Raw genomic sequence first — 17,490 nt, 5'->3', positions numbered from 1 at the left:
AAGTGATTAACCAACCTTACACTCAGTTTTATAAAAAAAAAAAAAAAAAAATGTTTTTTTTTTTTTTTTTTTTTTTTTTTTTTTTTTTAAATTGAGAATCTAAAAGGTAAACATTAGTACTTTACTGAGAAAGCCAATTAAACAAGAAGAGGACATGGATATGACGGACAAAAAAAATGACCTATGACTTGACTAACCAATCAGACACCTCCATATAAGTTGTCCAAGTTCTAGTACCATAGGTTTTTTGACTTCAAAATCGGTCATTAAAATAATTTGCTAATAACATATTACATTCTGATCCCTATATTTTAACAATAATTAAAAGAATTGCCAAATCCTAACAAATAACATTACCACCATTCTGTCCAACGGAAGAGGAAAGGACAGGGGAAGTCAGTCAAAATTAGCAAGAAAGTTACAAAATATCATGATATAAAATGTATTTGATAATTTAATTATATTGCATATATAAGGAAATTAACTCACTCTTGCTTTGTTATTACCGGCTGATCAATAGATAATTTCCTTATGTTTAGACTATACTTAGAGAGATGTAATCGACATGTAATAGAATAAGAATAACATTACGAACTGGATTATATAATGTTTGAATGAATCTTTTTTTTTTTTTTTTTTTATTAACATCGTATTGTACTTAACATTCCAATTGTATATGGCCGTAGTTGAATTATTTTTAGGTTGTTTTGAACCTTTTTCTTTTATCATTAACTGAAATGTCTTGGCGCATAGACACCCAAGACCAAATAAACACTCACATGCATTCCACCCCTCTTTTGGGGAATTTCTGCAACAATGCTGAGGAGGATTTCCCAACAAAGTCCCTTCAAGTACTGAAAGAAGTCTGAGAAGTAGGGAATAACATCGATTTTGGATTGAGGAATGATTCCCCTCTATGCTTGAAATCGTAATGGTTAACTTCCCTCATAAATTCAAAATGTCGGTATTCGAGGCTTATGACAGAACAATTGATCCTCGGAGTCATCTAGCCAATTTTTGAATAGGTATGCTTATTCAAACTATAGTGGACGCACTATTGTGCCTAGCGTTCCCCATTAACCTAAAAGGACCCATACAAGAATTGTTCTAGATGCTAAAGACCGAATCTATCAATCGTTTAGCATAACTAGTAGCCTTCTTCTAGGCTCGGTTTATTACATATATACCAAGCAAGAAGATATCATCTAATTTGATAGACTTGAAGAGGATAGAAGATGAGTCACTCTGAGATTACATTACAAAAGTCCAAAAGCTAGCTATGTAAATGGAAGATCTTAATATAGAAGTGACCATAAGTGTTATGATAAGAACTATAAGTATAATAAACTCTTTGACTCGCTGAATATTAATCGATCTTATATTTTTGTAGAATTGATTGTTCGAGCCAATAACTTTACGAGACTAGATGAAGTCTGAAAAGCTCAATAAGCACAGTCTAAGGATATGAAAATTAGGAGGCAAGCTGATAGATATAGGAAAAGATCTCCCATTAGAGTGAATGGGCCGAGTCAATCTAGGCCGAACTATTCCTTGAGAACTCCCTATTCTAGAACTATTCCTCGTGTGAGAACTATTCCTTGTGTGTCGGAGATATAAAGCGAGTGCACCGGAAAAGAACGGGAACTGGGTCGATCTATTCTATGGCGAAGCATCCGAAGCATAACTGCACACTCACACGATCTTTGCCGAGAGATAGGAGCATTCGGTGGAACCGGTGAACTACACTTGCTTCTGGATAGATGTGTAGGACAGAGGGCTCGTGGTACCTTCTGCCCACCCTTCCTCCTCTGCTTTGAGAACCGTGTGAACGGAGAGTGGGCAGAAGGGAAGGAGGTCCTCATACGGAGTCGCACACTTACTTGAGCAGTGTGGGAGACTGGGGAATGGGTCGAGTAAACTCCCCTGGGGCCGGAAAAATAACAGACGAAGCTTTACTTAGATAGGGCTTTGATTTGATTGGCATTGATTTTTTCTTAGTGATTGGAAAGGAGGGCGCCTGGGTATGTTATAGAAAGGGAAGGCAGAGGTTGTGACATCCTACTGAGTCGAGTCATTGCATAGAGTCAAGTTGAGTCGGGCTGAATCAAATCCCGGTTCGAGCCATTAGAGTCCAGAGTGGGGTAGTATGAGATTTACTATAATCATGATAAGAAGTGGATTTATTTGCATGAAACAAAAAGATCAAAGTATAAGGATTAGGACTTGCTTGCACTAAAATATAAAGCTTGGGTATTAAGTTGTAACCTAGTGACAATTGAGGTACCATTTGGTAATTTTTCACACAAGCAATGATATTTTGGGAGCCTACCCGTGATTTCCATATCACTTTCCCATTTTCATGTTTATCTTCATCTTCTTCATCTCCTTCCTTTACCTTACTTTCCCTTCCTTTCTCCATTTATTTTAATGGTAGTTAAGCATTAAGTCAACCTCTATTTTCTCCAAGTAAGTAGAATTTCTTGAAGCTCTATGTTATTCAACCTTTAATTTAGTTATATTGTAGATGATTCATAAGAATTCTTATGTATAGGAGAAGTGAGCTCAAAGGTAGCAGAAAAAGGAAGCTAAGAAGAGCTCAAGCTTTTTGGAGTGAAGGTTTGATATCTCTTTTAATTTACCACTTTCCTTGCATGAGAACTTTTGTGGTGTGTTAATAATGAGAAAATATGTAGCTTAATGTTGAGTGAGAGGACTGGAAATGATGAGAAAGCATGGGATGAAATGAATAAATGAAGTAAATATTGAGTTTTTACTGAAACAGGTTTTGCTGGAAAATTTACCAGTAACTTCACCTTGATTTTGATCCTAATTAACGATAGAATTAGGAAGTGGTCTAGAAGAGTTATTTGTTCCTCTATGTGTTAGCTTTCCATGGGTTTTTGAATCACCCAAATCGGAGTTATAGATTGAGAGATATGATCAAAAGAGTATAGACTACGCAGGCTGAAAAATGCGACGCGCGCTCGCGAATTTCATGTCGAGCTCGTGAATTGTGCCTGAAAACTCTCTGACTCTCATTTTGCGCTTCTCGCACTCGCAAATTTCATTGCGCGCTCGCGAATCTTGCCTGTAAACTCATTGACCCTCATGTGTGCTTCTCGCTCTCGCGACTTTTCATGGCGCACTTGCGACTTGTGTTTTGATGCTCTTTTGGACCTCTTTTTCTATGCAATTGTATTCCTTTGCTCAACTTGTATGCCTACAATCATTTTAAAACAAAAAGTCAACATGAGAACATGTATCAAAACAACATGCAAGCATGCAATTAATGTGAAACAAGGTAAACAATATGGTTTATAAAGTTATGAAGACGTTAATATGCTTTTGTTTTATACTCTTGACATACCGATATTATGCTCCATTGAGGTTAGGTAGAAACCACGTAGATAAGGCTATGTCGCGACATAGGATAGCAGATCTGCGCCCCATACAGTTTGGTACTCCGGCTACAGGCCGTTGAGTGAATATGATTATATAATGGCCATAGCACCCCAGTCATAAAGTATTCATCCAGTTTCATACAGTTCTTCTTATCACTTTGGTTTCACTATAACCTTATGGAGCCATACAGTTATATTGACTAAACATTGCATAAGTCATACAGAATAACAAACAGTAAGAACGATAATCAAGGTATAATGAAAGTATCATGATATGTGTGCTTACATGGTTACTTATCCATATATGTTTACATGTTTATTTCTACATATGTATGTGCTTCTATGTTTCTTTATAAGTTGAGATATTCACTGAGCTTTATTTGCTCAGCGAGTTACCTGTTTAACTCGTAGGTTTTGGGACTGGACCGTAGAGAGTCAGCTTACAACTGTTGCAGTTCATCGTTGGAAGACCCAGTCTTTAGGGTAGCTACTCATTTTGATATTTTGATTTTGTCTATCCTTATCATGGCATGTACAGGGCACACAGTTGGGCCCATTTCATTTTGAAAACTAATATCATGTGTTGTAAATATTAAGTACAGTATTAATGTAAACAACATCAGCATGATATAATAGTCATTATACATTATGATATCAGCATGACAGGACATAGAGTCAACCAGATTGTAGCGTCTCGGCTAGTTCATTCGGGTTAACGGGTGGACCGGGAAGGGATGTTACAAAGGTAGTACTTCGAATGGCGAAAAGAGGCGGCTCGGCAGGGAAGGAATGGGAAATCGTCAAGGATAACTACTTTATTGGTGAAACGAAGGGCGCCGCAAGGGCAAGCACCTACTCCTAACAAAATGAAAAGCAGCGAGCTCCACAGGCGCCAGTGATTGGCGGCAGTTCAATGATGAGAGAGAACTTCACTCCCTTGGTCATGAGTAAAGCAACCATCCTGAGGTGGTTGAAGAAAATCAAAGAAGTCTACTTCAATTATCTAAAGAAGCTGAGAGAGGAATCAACAACGCCTCGTCTTGTAGAGTACTTCATATATTACTGCTTGAAGAAATTTGCCATGTTATATGCCTTATCACAGTGGTGAGCATGTTTTGTTTTCAATGAAATGGTGCATGTTTGAGTTTGATTGGTTTTCTAATTTTTTATTTTCTTTCCTTGACACGTAACTATACATATTGACACATAACTACTTTATAGACTCTATTTTTCTCCTTTCTGGATTAATTTCATTAGAAGAGCATGAACTATATGGGTACCCACTTTATTTTTAGGTTAATTTCACTAGAAGGACTTGAACTATATGTGTATGCACTTTATGGGGTATAAACTTTAATTTGTAACTTAAAAATAATAAAACTTCAATTTTTGTATCATTAAAATAGCTATGAATGATTTTATCTATTTTCATATGCCGAAATGACACATAAGCAACACATGGAGTTTTTCTATTAATTTTTTACTCAAATATCTCTCTCTCTCTCTTCTCTCTCTCATAGTTTTTTCTCTCACCTTTTCATTTTCTTCTTCTTTTTTTTTTTTTGGAAGAAGAGAATACTTTATTAGCAAGATAAACTATCTTTTACATTAAGAGCTTCTATTACTAGAGGAAGCTCAAACCAAAGTTGGATGTTAGCATAAAAATAAGATGCCCTTGCCAAAGCATGAGCAACTGAATTGGCTTATCTCCGAACCTAGCAAAACAAGACATTGTTGTTGTTTGCAATTAAATGACGACAATCTACAAGAATAAGGTCTCATTACAAATTACCTAGAGAAGGATGAAGCAACTCTTTCCAGCACTCATGGGTGTCGATTTCAACAATAACATTAGACATGTTCTTCCCCTTCAACCACGACAAGACCTCATGAAGACTTAAAGCTTCAACTTGACAACCTGAATGAACACCAGTAAAGAAACTAGACAAGCCATGAATAAAGTGGCCATTACTATCTGGAAAAACCACACTATAACTCGTCCTTCCATTATCGAAAAATAGCTGCATTCACGTTGCACTTGATGCAACTCAGGCAGAGCCCTCCAAAACGCCAATACCCTGTTAGCAGTTGTATTATCCTCAGCCTGAGATTCATTACAGACCTAAGCTGCTCGCCATTCGTGAAGATGAGCCAACTGTTGGGATTATAACTAATCCCGAGTGGAGCCCGCAGAAAAATATCGGTGGTAAAAGTAAAATAAAATTACTATTATCACATATACCTCCAATAATTTCGTATTGAATATTGACGATTGAATCCACTAGAAATAATAACCACGATAAAAATTAAATAATTACCGTAAATGCCAGATGAAAAATAAGAACACCGAGATTTACGTGGTTCACCCTTCAACTGTATGGGCCACGTCCACAAGAAAAAAACTCCGAATAATTCTTCTACTAAAAATAGTAGGTACAAAAAGAAATTATAAAAATAGTGGTACTCTAAGTGTTTAAGAAAAACACCCCAAAATTTCAATCCTCACTATTTTCTCTCTTTCCCAATTTTAGGAACCCTTTCCTAAAATTTTCTACACTTAACTGGATCCTTTTGTTTTATGTTTTTGTACATTTTCATTGAAGAAACCTTCTCCTATTTATAGGAGAAGGGGATGCGTTTTAATCAATGCATCCACCAACATTTGTTGAAAAGAAAGAATGCATGCTCATTTTTATTTTTGCTGCCTCCTTTGAACAACAAAAACGTACCCCTTTTTTTTTTCTTTGTTCAAACTTTGTGTGGGTCCCACATGTCGGAGGGACCCACAACGCCACTCATTTTCTCCTTTTTTTTCTTTCTTTTCAAATGTATGTGGGTCCCACATGTTGGAGGGACCCCACAACAATTCTCCCCCTCCCGACTACATGGTGGGACTCTCCATTCCTGCCGCTTTGACACATAGTTCGAACTTCTCCTTCGGAACGACCTTTGTCAATATATCTGCAGCATTTCTGTCTGTGTGGATTTTTCGTAACTGGAACTGCTTCTCTTCAATGACAAGTCTAAGCCAATGATATCTTACATCAATGTGTTTCAGTCATGCATGATACATAGTATTTTTGCTTAAGTCTAACGCACTTTGACTATCACAATAAACTATATATTCTTCCTGCCGCACACCCAATTCTTGAAAGAATCGTTTTAACCAAAGCATTTCCTTTCCTGCTTTCGTTGCTGCAACGTACTCTGCTTCAGTCGTTGATAACGAAACACATTTTTGTAATCTTGACTGCCATGAAATAGCTCCCCCTGAGAATGTAAATAAGTATCCTGATGTAGATTTTCTTTCATTAAGATCATCGGCCATATCTGCATCTGTGTAGCCAACAAGTGCAGTCTTTTCACCTCCAAAAGTTAAACATAACTTTGAAGTTCCTCTCAGGTATCTGAAGATCCACTTCACTGCTTCCTAATATGTCTTCTGGGGATTTGATAGAAATCGGCTCATAACGCCAATTGCATGAGCGATGTCTAGTCTCGTACACACCATTGCGTACATCAAACTTCCAACCGCTGAGGAATATGAAACATTTGACATATCTCCTTTTTCTTTCTCTGTTGATGGGTAGGATTTCTTACTCAACTTGAAGTGAGCGGCAAGTGGAGTGCTAACTGGTTTGGCCTTCTTCATATTGAACCTCTCTAGAACTCGTTCAATATATTTTTCCTGCGAAAACCATAACCTGCAGGACTTTCTGTCTCAGATAATCTCCATTCCGAGAATTCGCCTTGCCGATCTCAAATCCTTCATGTCAAATGCTTTTGACAAATCACTCTTTAACCTGCTAATCATGTGTGCATCTAGTCCAACGATTAGCATATTATCAACATATAAGAGAAGGATGATAAATTTACCATCAGAGAATTTTTGGACATATACACAAGGATCTGCATCTGTCCTTTTGTAGCCTTGATTCACCATGAAAGAATCAAACTTTTTATACCATTGTCGCGGTGCTTGTTTCAACCCGTACAAGCTCTTCTTCAAGCGACAAACCATGTCCTCTTTTCCCTTTACCTTGAATCCTTCTGGTTGTTCCATATAGTTTCTTCCTCTAGATCCCCATGCAAGAATGCGGTCTTTACATCAAGTTGCTCCAACTCAAGATTCAAACTGGCTACTAGACCTAGCACAACTCAAATAGAACTCATTTTCACAACTGGTGAAAAAATCTCATCAAAGTCAATACCTTTCTTTTGAGTAAAGCCTTTAATGACCAATCGAGCTTTGTATCTCACTAGGTTACCATCATCTTTCTTCAGTTTGTACACCCATTTGTTCTTGAGTGTTCTCTTCCCTTTTGGAAGTTTCACCAGCTCATACGTGTCATTCTTTTTTAAAGAATTCATCTCCTCTTGCATGGCCTTTGTCCAGCAATCTCTGTCTTTGCAAGATTTCACATCTTGGAAGCTCTCTGGCTCCCCCTCATCAGTAATCAAAATGTAATCAGAACTAGGGTACCTTGTAGATGGTTGGCGTTCTCTAGTTGACCTTCTTAACTGAGGTTCAACTCCTTCTGGTGGAATGGGGTTCTCTGGCCCCCCCTTCTTAACACCCTCTGCATCACTGTTATCATCTACAATCATCTCTTGATCCCCTGCGACTGGCTCTTCTTCTTCTCGTTCTGATTCTGGAATTCCTTCTCCTGTGGCATCATCTGTAGGAATGCTTTCTAGTGTAATATCAATAACACCATCACTTGTGGATTCTTCATAAGTTGTATCTGCCATGATCTCATTCTCGTGGAATACTACGTCTCGGCTCCTAACAACTTTCTTTTTCACTGGGTCCCACAACCTATAGCCAAACTCTTCGTCTCCATAACCAACAAAAGTGCAAGGAACTGACTTGTCATCAAGCTTTGATCTCTGCTCCTTTGGAACATGCATAAATGCCTTGCAGCCAAATACTCTCAGGTGAGAGTATGAAATATTTCTACCTGTCCAGACCTTCTCTGGGCTATCAAAATCCAATGGTGCTAAAGGTAGTCGGTTGATTAGGTAGACAGCAGTATTGACAGCTTCTCCCCAAAATGGCTTAGGTAAGTTGGCCATTTTGAGCATGGATCTTACTCTTTCAACAATGGTGCGATTCAGCCGTTCAGCAACGCCGTTGTGTTGAGGCGTACCAGGAACTGTCTTTTCATGCCTGATACCGTGCTGACTACAGTAATCTCTAAACTCCTTATAGATATACTCATCACCATTATCCGTGCGCAAACACTTCAATGCCACTCCAGTCTCCCTTTCCACCATAGCATGGAATTGCTGAAAGTGCTTGAATACTTGGTCTTTTGTGCGCAACAATATATCCATGTTTTCCGTGAGAAATCATCAATGAAGGTAAGAAAATACCTACTTCCTACCAGTGATTCTACCTCCATGGGACCACATACGTCAGAGTGTACCAACTCCAACTTGTTGTCTCTCCATCTAGAGCTTTTCAAAAATGAGAAACGATGTTGCTTCCCAAATAAACAATAATCACAAGGGTTTATTTTACCTTTGGCTAATGGTATGAGGGACTTCTTAGCCAACATATTCAACCCTTTCTCACTAACGTGCGCCAGCCGTCTATGCCACAAATTTGGTGAAGCATCATCTGCAACTGTATTCAGTTGACCCGCACATATTATTGCGTGCGTCTTGTATAGCGAGCAACACAATTTTCCTCTTGCCACCACCAAAGACCCTTTGGTGAGTTTCCAATTTGCCGTCACTTGTATGATGGTGATAGCCTTCCTTGTCCAGTACACTCACAGACAATAGGTTCAACCGAAGATCGAGAATATGTCTCACATTTTTAAGTGTTAATGTGCACCCAACACTTGTTTTTATGCAGATATCACTGATTCCCACCACTTGCGAGACACTATTATTTCCCATTTTAATAGTGCCAAAGTCTCTTGCTTTATAAGTGGAAAAGTATTCCCTTTTTAGAACACAGTGGTATGAAGCACCAGAGTCTACTATCCACTCGGTATCTGCATCTCCAACATAACAACAATTTGCATCATGAGTGACAAAAGTCACCTCACCATCTTTTCCTGAGACTGTAGCAAATGTATTTCTGTCATTCTCCTGTCTTCGGTCTGTATTATCCTATTTGAGTAAACAACAATTTCTTTTGAGATGACCCTCCTTACCGCAATGGTAACATTTTCTCATCTCTCTGGACTTAGATCTACCACCTGACTTTACATGCCCTCGACCTCCACTCTTGCTCCGGCCCCTATTCTTTGTGACAAGGGCTTGTGAACTGGTACTTGCAACATCTCTTCTTCGTAGTTCTTCATTAAGTAGTCTATTCTTCACCATAGACATCGTTACCACACCATTTGGAGCTGAGTTACTCAATGATACTACAAGAGTATCCCAGCTATCCGGTAGAGATCCCAACAGTAGGCATGCTTGCATCTCGTCTTCTAAGGACATACTGCTAGCTGCTAACTCAATTACGAGTCCTTCAAAATTGTTCAGGTGTTGAGTAATTATTTGTCCCTCTGACAGCTTCAAGTTCATGACTTTACGCATCATGAAGACTTTTCCTTGAGCATTTGTAGCCTCGTACATATTCTCTAATTTCTTCCAGTGAACTTGGGGATCTTTTTCATTTCTCACGTGATTGTAGAGGCTAGCATCTATCCATTGGCGTATTGTACCCAATGTCTGCTTTTTTAATTTCTCCCAGTGCCTTTCTTTTATTTCTTCTGGCTTTGCACTATCACCTTCAATTGGATCGTACAGATCTTTACAATTGAGGTAGTCCTCCATGCTGGATTTCCACATTGAATAATTCGAATCCGTCAATTTGATCATTGCCCCCTCGTTAGCCATGTCGAATTCTGAATCTGACAAAAATTCACTATTCACGAAATTCACTATTCACAAAATTCACTATCACGTGAATAGTAACTTTGACAGAATTTACCAACCAAAGGCTCTGATACCAGTTGTTGGGATTATAACTGATCCCGAGTGGGGCCCGCGAAAAAATACTCGTGGTAAAAGTAAAATAAAATTACTATTATCACATATACCTCCAATAATTTCGTATTGGATATTGACGATCGAATCCACCAGAAATAACAACCACAGTAAAAATTAAATAATTACCGTAAATGCCAAATGAAAAATAAGAACACCGAGATTTACGTGGTTCACCCTTCAATTGTATGGGCTACGTCCACGGGACAAAAACTCCGAATAATTTTTTTACTAAAAATAGTAGGTACAAAAAGAGATTACAAAAATAGTGGTACTCTAAGTGTTTAAAAAAAACATCCCAAAATTTCAATCCCACTATTTTCTCTCTTTCCCAATTTTAGGAACCATTTCCTAAAATTTTCTACACTTAACTAGATCCTTTCGTTTTATGTTTTTGTACATTTTCATTGAAGAAACCTTCTCCTGTAAATAGGAGAAGGGGATGCGTTTTAATCAATGCATCCACCAACTTTTGTTGAAAAAAAAGAATGCGTACTCATTTTTATTTTTGCTGCCTCATTTGAACAACAAAAACGTGCCCTTTTTTTTTTCTTTGTTCAAACTTTGTGTGGGTCCCACATATCGGAAGGACCCAAAACACCACTCATTTTTTTTTCTTTTTAAATATATGTGGGTTCCACGTGTTGGAGGGACCCCACACCAATGCCAATGAAATTATGCATAGTGTAGGATCATAGCTTTCCGATTTCCAAATTGCAAGGTTTCTATGAAACTAAAGGAACCATGCAACGACGACACATATATCTAGCTTCTCCTTACCATTCCAGTGTAAAATAGCACCACACCAATCCAACCAATCCGTAGCCTCTAAACCATCAGCAGATACCTGTAAAAGAGACCAACAAGCCATTAATCAAAGATATAGATTTAATATTATAACTCATTATTCTAATTTAATATTTTTAAAAAATAGTATGAAATTAAATTGATTAAATTTTAAATCTATTCAAAGTTGGTTTTTTTTTTTTTAAGTTTTACTGTAAATGATAGTCTACGATATACTTTCATAATTTCATTTATTTTATAAAATATTTAGAAAAAGCCTTTTTAGATTTTAAAAACTAATTGACTAGTTCCTTTAATTATAATTTAAATAAAATTATCAAACAAATTCTGCTATATAATTAAAATTATTTTAAAAAATCTATATTAAATTATCACTTTTGTAGTTTTCTAACAAACTATATATTTTCTATAATAATACATTAATATCAAATCAGATACTTGTTTTCAATATTGAACTATTTATTTATAAATACAAATTATAAATACATGAAATGCAATAAAAATAAAAGACATTAAATAGCTCTACCTCTTCTCAGAAAAAAACTTAATTTAATGAAAATCAAACTTTATAATTACAATAACATATTTAAAATTTTAAAAATATTTTTTTTCCTATAGAAATTTATTATTTATATCAAATATTTTTATTATTTTGTGATTATTTATACTATTTTCATTAAAAAATTTTGATCATATATAATATATATTTGCTTATTTATTTGCTCATATGAAATGATAAATATATTTTTGCGCCTCCAAGAAAAATTTCTGGCTCCGTCATTGATGCAAAGTGTCCTCCTCCCCACAACAAAAGCATGCATTAACTAGAGGCACATATTTTTTTATCGAGTTAGCAAGTCAGAAGAGTGTCCCTACCGGCTCTGCAAGCAAACTGCTTAACTTTCGGTGGAACCTGCAAATGCCACAAAGTTTTCCAAATCGATTTTAGAGATAAAACATGATTCGAAAACCTTTTAAAAGGTAAGAAATATGCAGTTTTGATCGAATACAATCCATTTCTTGTCCAATGCCACATTAATTGATCCGAAACAGGTCGCAAGCTTAATGGAATATTTAAGATGATAGCAGCCTCCTCCAGATCAAACAAACCATTTATAGTTCCTCATTCCATTTTCGGCGCTCATGATCAATGAGATCAAAGACTTGCAACTCTTCAAATCCTGCTACAACAGTAGATTACACATAGAAGTCGTCATCCCGATAGAGCCATGGATCATAAAAAACTTTAATAGAAGCCCCATTCCCTACTCGCCATCTCACCCTATCACTTAACACCTGTTGAGATTGCAGAAGACTCTTCTATGTAAAACTTGGGTTATTCCCTAAACTGGCATCCCAAAAATCCCCCTTCGGATAATATCTAGCTTCGAGAATCAGACAAAAGAGTACTGTGGTTGGTAGATAACCGCCAACCTAATTACCCAATAATGGTAAACTGAAACTATCAAGATATCAGAAATCCAGACCTCCATTTTGCTTGCTTGAACACATCCGTTCCCATGAAAGCCCGTCGATAGATCTCTTGTCATCCTTTTTAACCCCTCCCCCTAACCAGAAACTATTCATCATTCTTTCTAACTCCACACATAAAGAAACTAGTACAAGAAAAACAGTCATACAGTATGATGGAATAGTTTGCACCACTGACTTAAGCAAAACTTCTTTACCCACTTTTGATAAAAAAAAAATAATGCTTCCATCCCTGCAACTTCTACCATAACCGATCCCGAAGAAAAGCAAAAACTCTTTTCTTACTTCTTCCAATTAAAGAAGGTAGACCAAGATAGCGACCGTGATCCAAAGGAGCATGAACTTCTAAAATATTAGAAATAGAAAATTTCAAAGAATCAAGCACATTGGGTTTAAAGAATATACTTGACTTCTAGAAATTTACTACATGGCCTGACGCTAACTCATAGATTTTTAAAATCCGCTTAACAACACTGCCTTCGCGTTTTGGGACTTTGAAGAAAAAATAACTGTCATCCGCAAATAGTAAATGTGAAACACTATCTCCACTATTAAGTTTACACCCATATATATCACCATTTAGTTTTGCTCGTATAAATAAAGTAGAAAGCCCCTCTACACAAATCAAAAATAAATATGCGACAGTGGATTTCCCCGTCTTAAACCCTGTGCTGGTGTCATCTGTCCTACTATCCTACAATTCAGACAAACGTTATACCGGACCGAGGAAATACACACCATAATAAGCTCTATCCACTGATCAACGAACCCATTTTCTTCATATTGCTGTCGAAAAACCCCAATCAACATGGTCATATAATTTACCGATATCAACTTCTAAAGCTGCAATACCCTTCTTACCCGTGGTTTTCCTCTTTATAAAATGAATGAGTTCAAACATGACTGATATATTATTTGTGATTAGCCACCTAGGAACAAATATAGACTGAGAGGGTGAAATTATCTTATCCAAAACAATTTTGAACCTATTAGCCAAAACCTTTGTCATAACTCTGTAAATAACATTGCAAAGGGAGATAGGCCGAAAATCCTTCACATACTAGGGCTTCTCAATTTTCGGGATCAAAATAATATTTGTAACATTAAGAGAAGTTGGAAAAGTACTCTATTCAACCAACTAAGGCAACAACTCATGACATCACTTCCCACAATAGTCTATAACTTCTGGAAAAAAATACGGGTTCATTCCATTAGGCCCCGGAGATTTATCTGGATGCATTTGGAACAAAGCTTTCCAAATCTCATCGACCTCAAATGGAGTTAGGAACAACTCATTATCCGTATCCAAAATAGAAGAAGTAATAAACCAAACTACTGGACCATAATCAGTATGAACATTTGTAAATAAGTCATCAAATAACTCATCACAATATTTTCTATAGCCACCGGATCATCACACTAACCCCACTATTATTAAACAAACCTGCAACAGAATTAGATTGCAAACACTGAGTAGCAAAAGCACGGAAATACCTAGTATTGGCATCTCCCTGCTGCAACTAGTAAAGCTTGGAACGTTGCTTCCAAAAGATTTCCTCCCGCTCCAAACTCTAATTCAATTCCTGCTTCAACTGAGCACACCTGGAGACTGAAAACTCATCCGTTCGACGCCTACAGTTTTCAACCTCAAGCTTTAACCTATTGATATCTCGAAGGAACTGCAAGCTTAGATTTTATTCCCCGTTGCCAACTGATTCCCATAAGAGAAAATTTTCTCCAACACCGTACAATCGCCCTCAGTATGCCATCCTGCAAGAACAACTTAACAAACATCCGCTTCTTTGGGCCATGCATTCTCGAAGTGGAATGAATAGGAATGATGCTGCTAAAGACCTTCTGAAAGTCAAAGAATAATCGGACTATAGTTCAAATGAGAAGAAATGCCATTTTATAACCAACAGCTTGAAAACAAACTCTAAAAAGAATTCGAGATGAAGGCATAAACAAGCCTTTTTTCTATACGATCACTGCCTTGACCATGAGCCCATGTAAAATTGTAACCAAAAAGAGGAAGATCATAGAGATTACACGCTTCAATAGTGTTCTAGAAACCCCTTAACAATGAATTCGGATGTGGTAACCCACCACGTTTGTCAGACGCAAGCAGTAGGTCATTAAAGTCATTTGCGCACAGCCACGGTAAGTCAAACTTAGTAGCAAGGGACCTTAATAATTGCCAAGAGTATCCACTTCTAGAACGTTGAGAGTAGCTGTAAAAACTGTAAACCTCCCACTAGCAGTACCATCAACATAAACATGAGCATTTATGAATACCCTACAATATGAACATCAATATGATTTTTCCATAACAAAGCTAGCCACCCAAATGACTAGAAGCATCAACCACATAACAAGAATCATAACTAGTAGAAATTCTTATTTCTTCCCACTTATTTAAACTAACAAGCATTTTAGACAAAAAAAATAAAACTCGGGTTACAAGAACGAACAACCTCTTTAAAAGCCAAAACTGCGCATGGGTTGCCAAGTCCATGGTAGTTCCAACCTATGCAATTCATAGCTCTTGGTTGGCCTACTGAGAGTGCCTGTCTATTTAGAATTTAAAAGCCTCCCATATGCTCTTCAAACAATTTTGATCCCATGTCGAGAAGATTATTTTTTATATTTCCAATAAGCCTGTCACTTATTTCCTTCCTAGCTCACTTCTTACCCTCATCCAAGTTAATAGCGATATCCTCCTCCTCAAATGCATCAGGCCCACAATTAGTATTACTAGAAGTATTAGTAGTAGGAGCAAAGCCCATTTGAGGCCTAGGTGCAGTAGAACTATCCCTTACCTTTTTTTGCTGGTTGACCAAATTTGAAAAGCGAGAATTTGGTACACTAAATCCCGATGTCTTAGGCCCAAAATCAACTCTCCTATCTGCCCGCGGTCCAATTTCCTTGTGGGGATGGTTTCCTTGTGAGTCATGAAACCATCTGTGGTCGTCTCTACTCGCCAGATTCTGCCATGTTATCACCCGTAGCCACTGTGCCCACCCCTTCTCCACCTCCCCCTTTGGTAGTCCAAAAAGCTTTTCATAGAAGAGTTCATTGTGCCCGAGGCAGCCACAGATAAAACAAAAGACAGGAAGCCTTTCATATCGAAAAACTTAGCATTTCCATCGGGGCCCTCTCACTTTCCTCCAGTGCTTCAATGACTTCCGGATGTCCACATCCACCCTCATACGTAAATGAGCGCCATAACCCTGTGTTGTTCTTTGCATCATAGTCCAGAAAAGTGCCAATGAAATTACTGAAAATTGACGAGCAACAGGTTCAAATATTCCTCCTAGTGGCAGATCATATATTTGTATCCAAAATGCAGCATGAGTAAGAGGGAACTTTCTAGGGTCTTCATTCAGTTTGATCTTAGCCATAACCAAAAGATGGTTGTTAATTAAATGACCAAGGACCTCCATTCCATACCCTATTCAGATCCACTATATGAAAAAATTGGAAAAGAAAGAGTTTTGGCTCCACTTCACTGATGCACATCCCCCTCCTTGGTTGCCAAAGGTTTGCAAAGGATCCCTTCATGGCTTCATAATAACCTTTTTATCCATCAGAAATTTACCCACAAGACACATGTTGTGATCTGGCTTCGAAGCCTGTTCAGTCTCCACTCAAGTTTGCAGCTGCATCTCGTCCATCTCGTCATTGAAAAGGGATAAAGACTTTATAGGAACATCCATCTCCCGCATCGTCGCTCATTAGACTCCATAATAGAAAAAAATACCTCGGCAAGACTCTATCTCATGCATTAGGGGAAGACCATTTAGTAACATTTATCTTTTAGAGTTTTCTTAATTAGTTGTTATTTCTTCCTCTGTTACTTTTTCATATCCCAATATAATCTCAGAAATTAAAATCTTCAATTCCAAAAATAGTTTTAGTGTTTAAATCTGCCAAAAAATTATAGATAGATTGAGCTTTATATTTTTAAAAAATAAAAATTATATGAATTTAAGTTAAAGCCTATTTATTATTTAAAAAACAAAAATGATCTTTTTTTGTAAAAAATGAAAATGATCTCTCTTTATTTTTTTTGCAAAAAACAAGCTCATCTACATTCTCTCATGATCTATCTCTTAAAAATCAAAATCTAAACCAAAATGAACTCTACCTAATTCATAAATAACAAAAAAAATATTAATCTGAACCAAAAACAAACAACAAACATAAAACACAATTCCAAACAAATTAAACCTCACCCAATTCTGAATTTCAAATTCTAAATCTCCATAATCCATAAAGAATGGCTAAAACACTCGTGATAATGATCTGAAAGACCCAACATTCCTGTGATGGTAATCTTTAGATGATGCCAAATCTTATCGGCCAAAAGAACACTTTCGATGAGCCAAGGCGTCAATAAATTCTCTCTCATCAAGCATTGAAAGAGATAAATCATTCGAAGCTTTCTTAGCTTGATAAAACTGATTTTCTTATAACATTTCTGATTATCTAAAGTACAAAGAAAAATCTCAATTTCCAGTTTCAAATATGCTCAATTCCATCACTAATCGCATGCCTTAACACTTTGCTAAAAAAAACTGATGAATCATCAGATCCAAAATAATGAAAGCAAATCATCTGATTGCAGATAGATCCTTAAATATTTCAGCTCCTTTCCTTTAAAAAGCTTCGAGTTCCTCCTGATCATAGCAGAGACTCAAGACCAAATATCCCAAAGAAGTAGATGATCCATAGAATGTGTGCTTTGTTTTTGAATCATGAAATCATGAATATGATATGAGAC

The sequence above is a fragment of the Jatropha curcas genome, chromosome 3, assembly GCF_041381405.1.
Source record: "Jatropha curcas cultivar XTBG-Jc1 chromosome 3, XTBG_Jcur_1.0, whole genome shotgun sequence".
Classification (NCBI taxonomy): Eukaryota; Viridiplantae; Streptophyta; class Magnoliopsida; order Malpighiales; family Euphorbiaceae; genus Jatropha; species Jatropha curcas.
Note: the sequence above shows the minus strand (reverse complement) of the source record.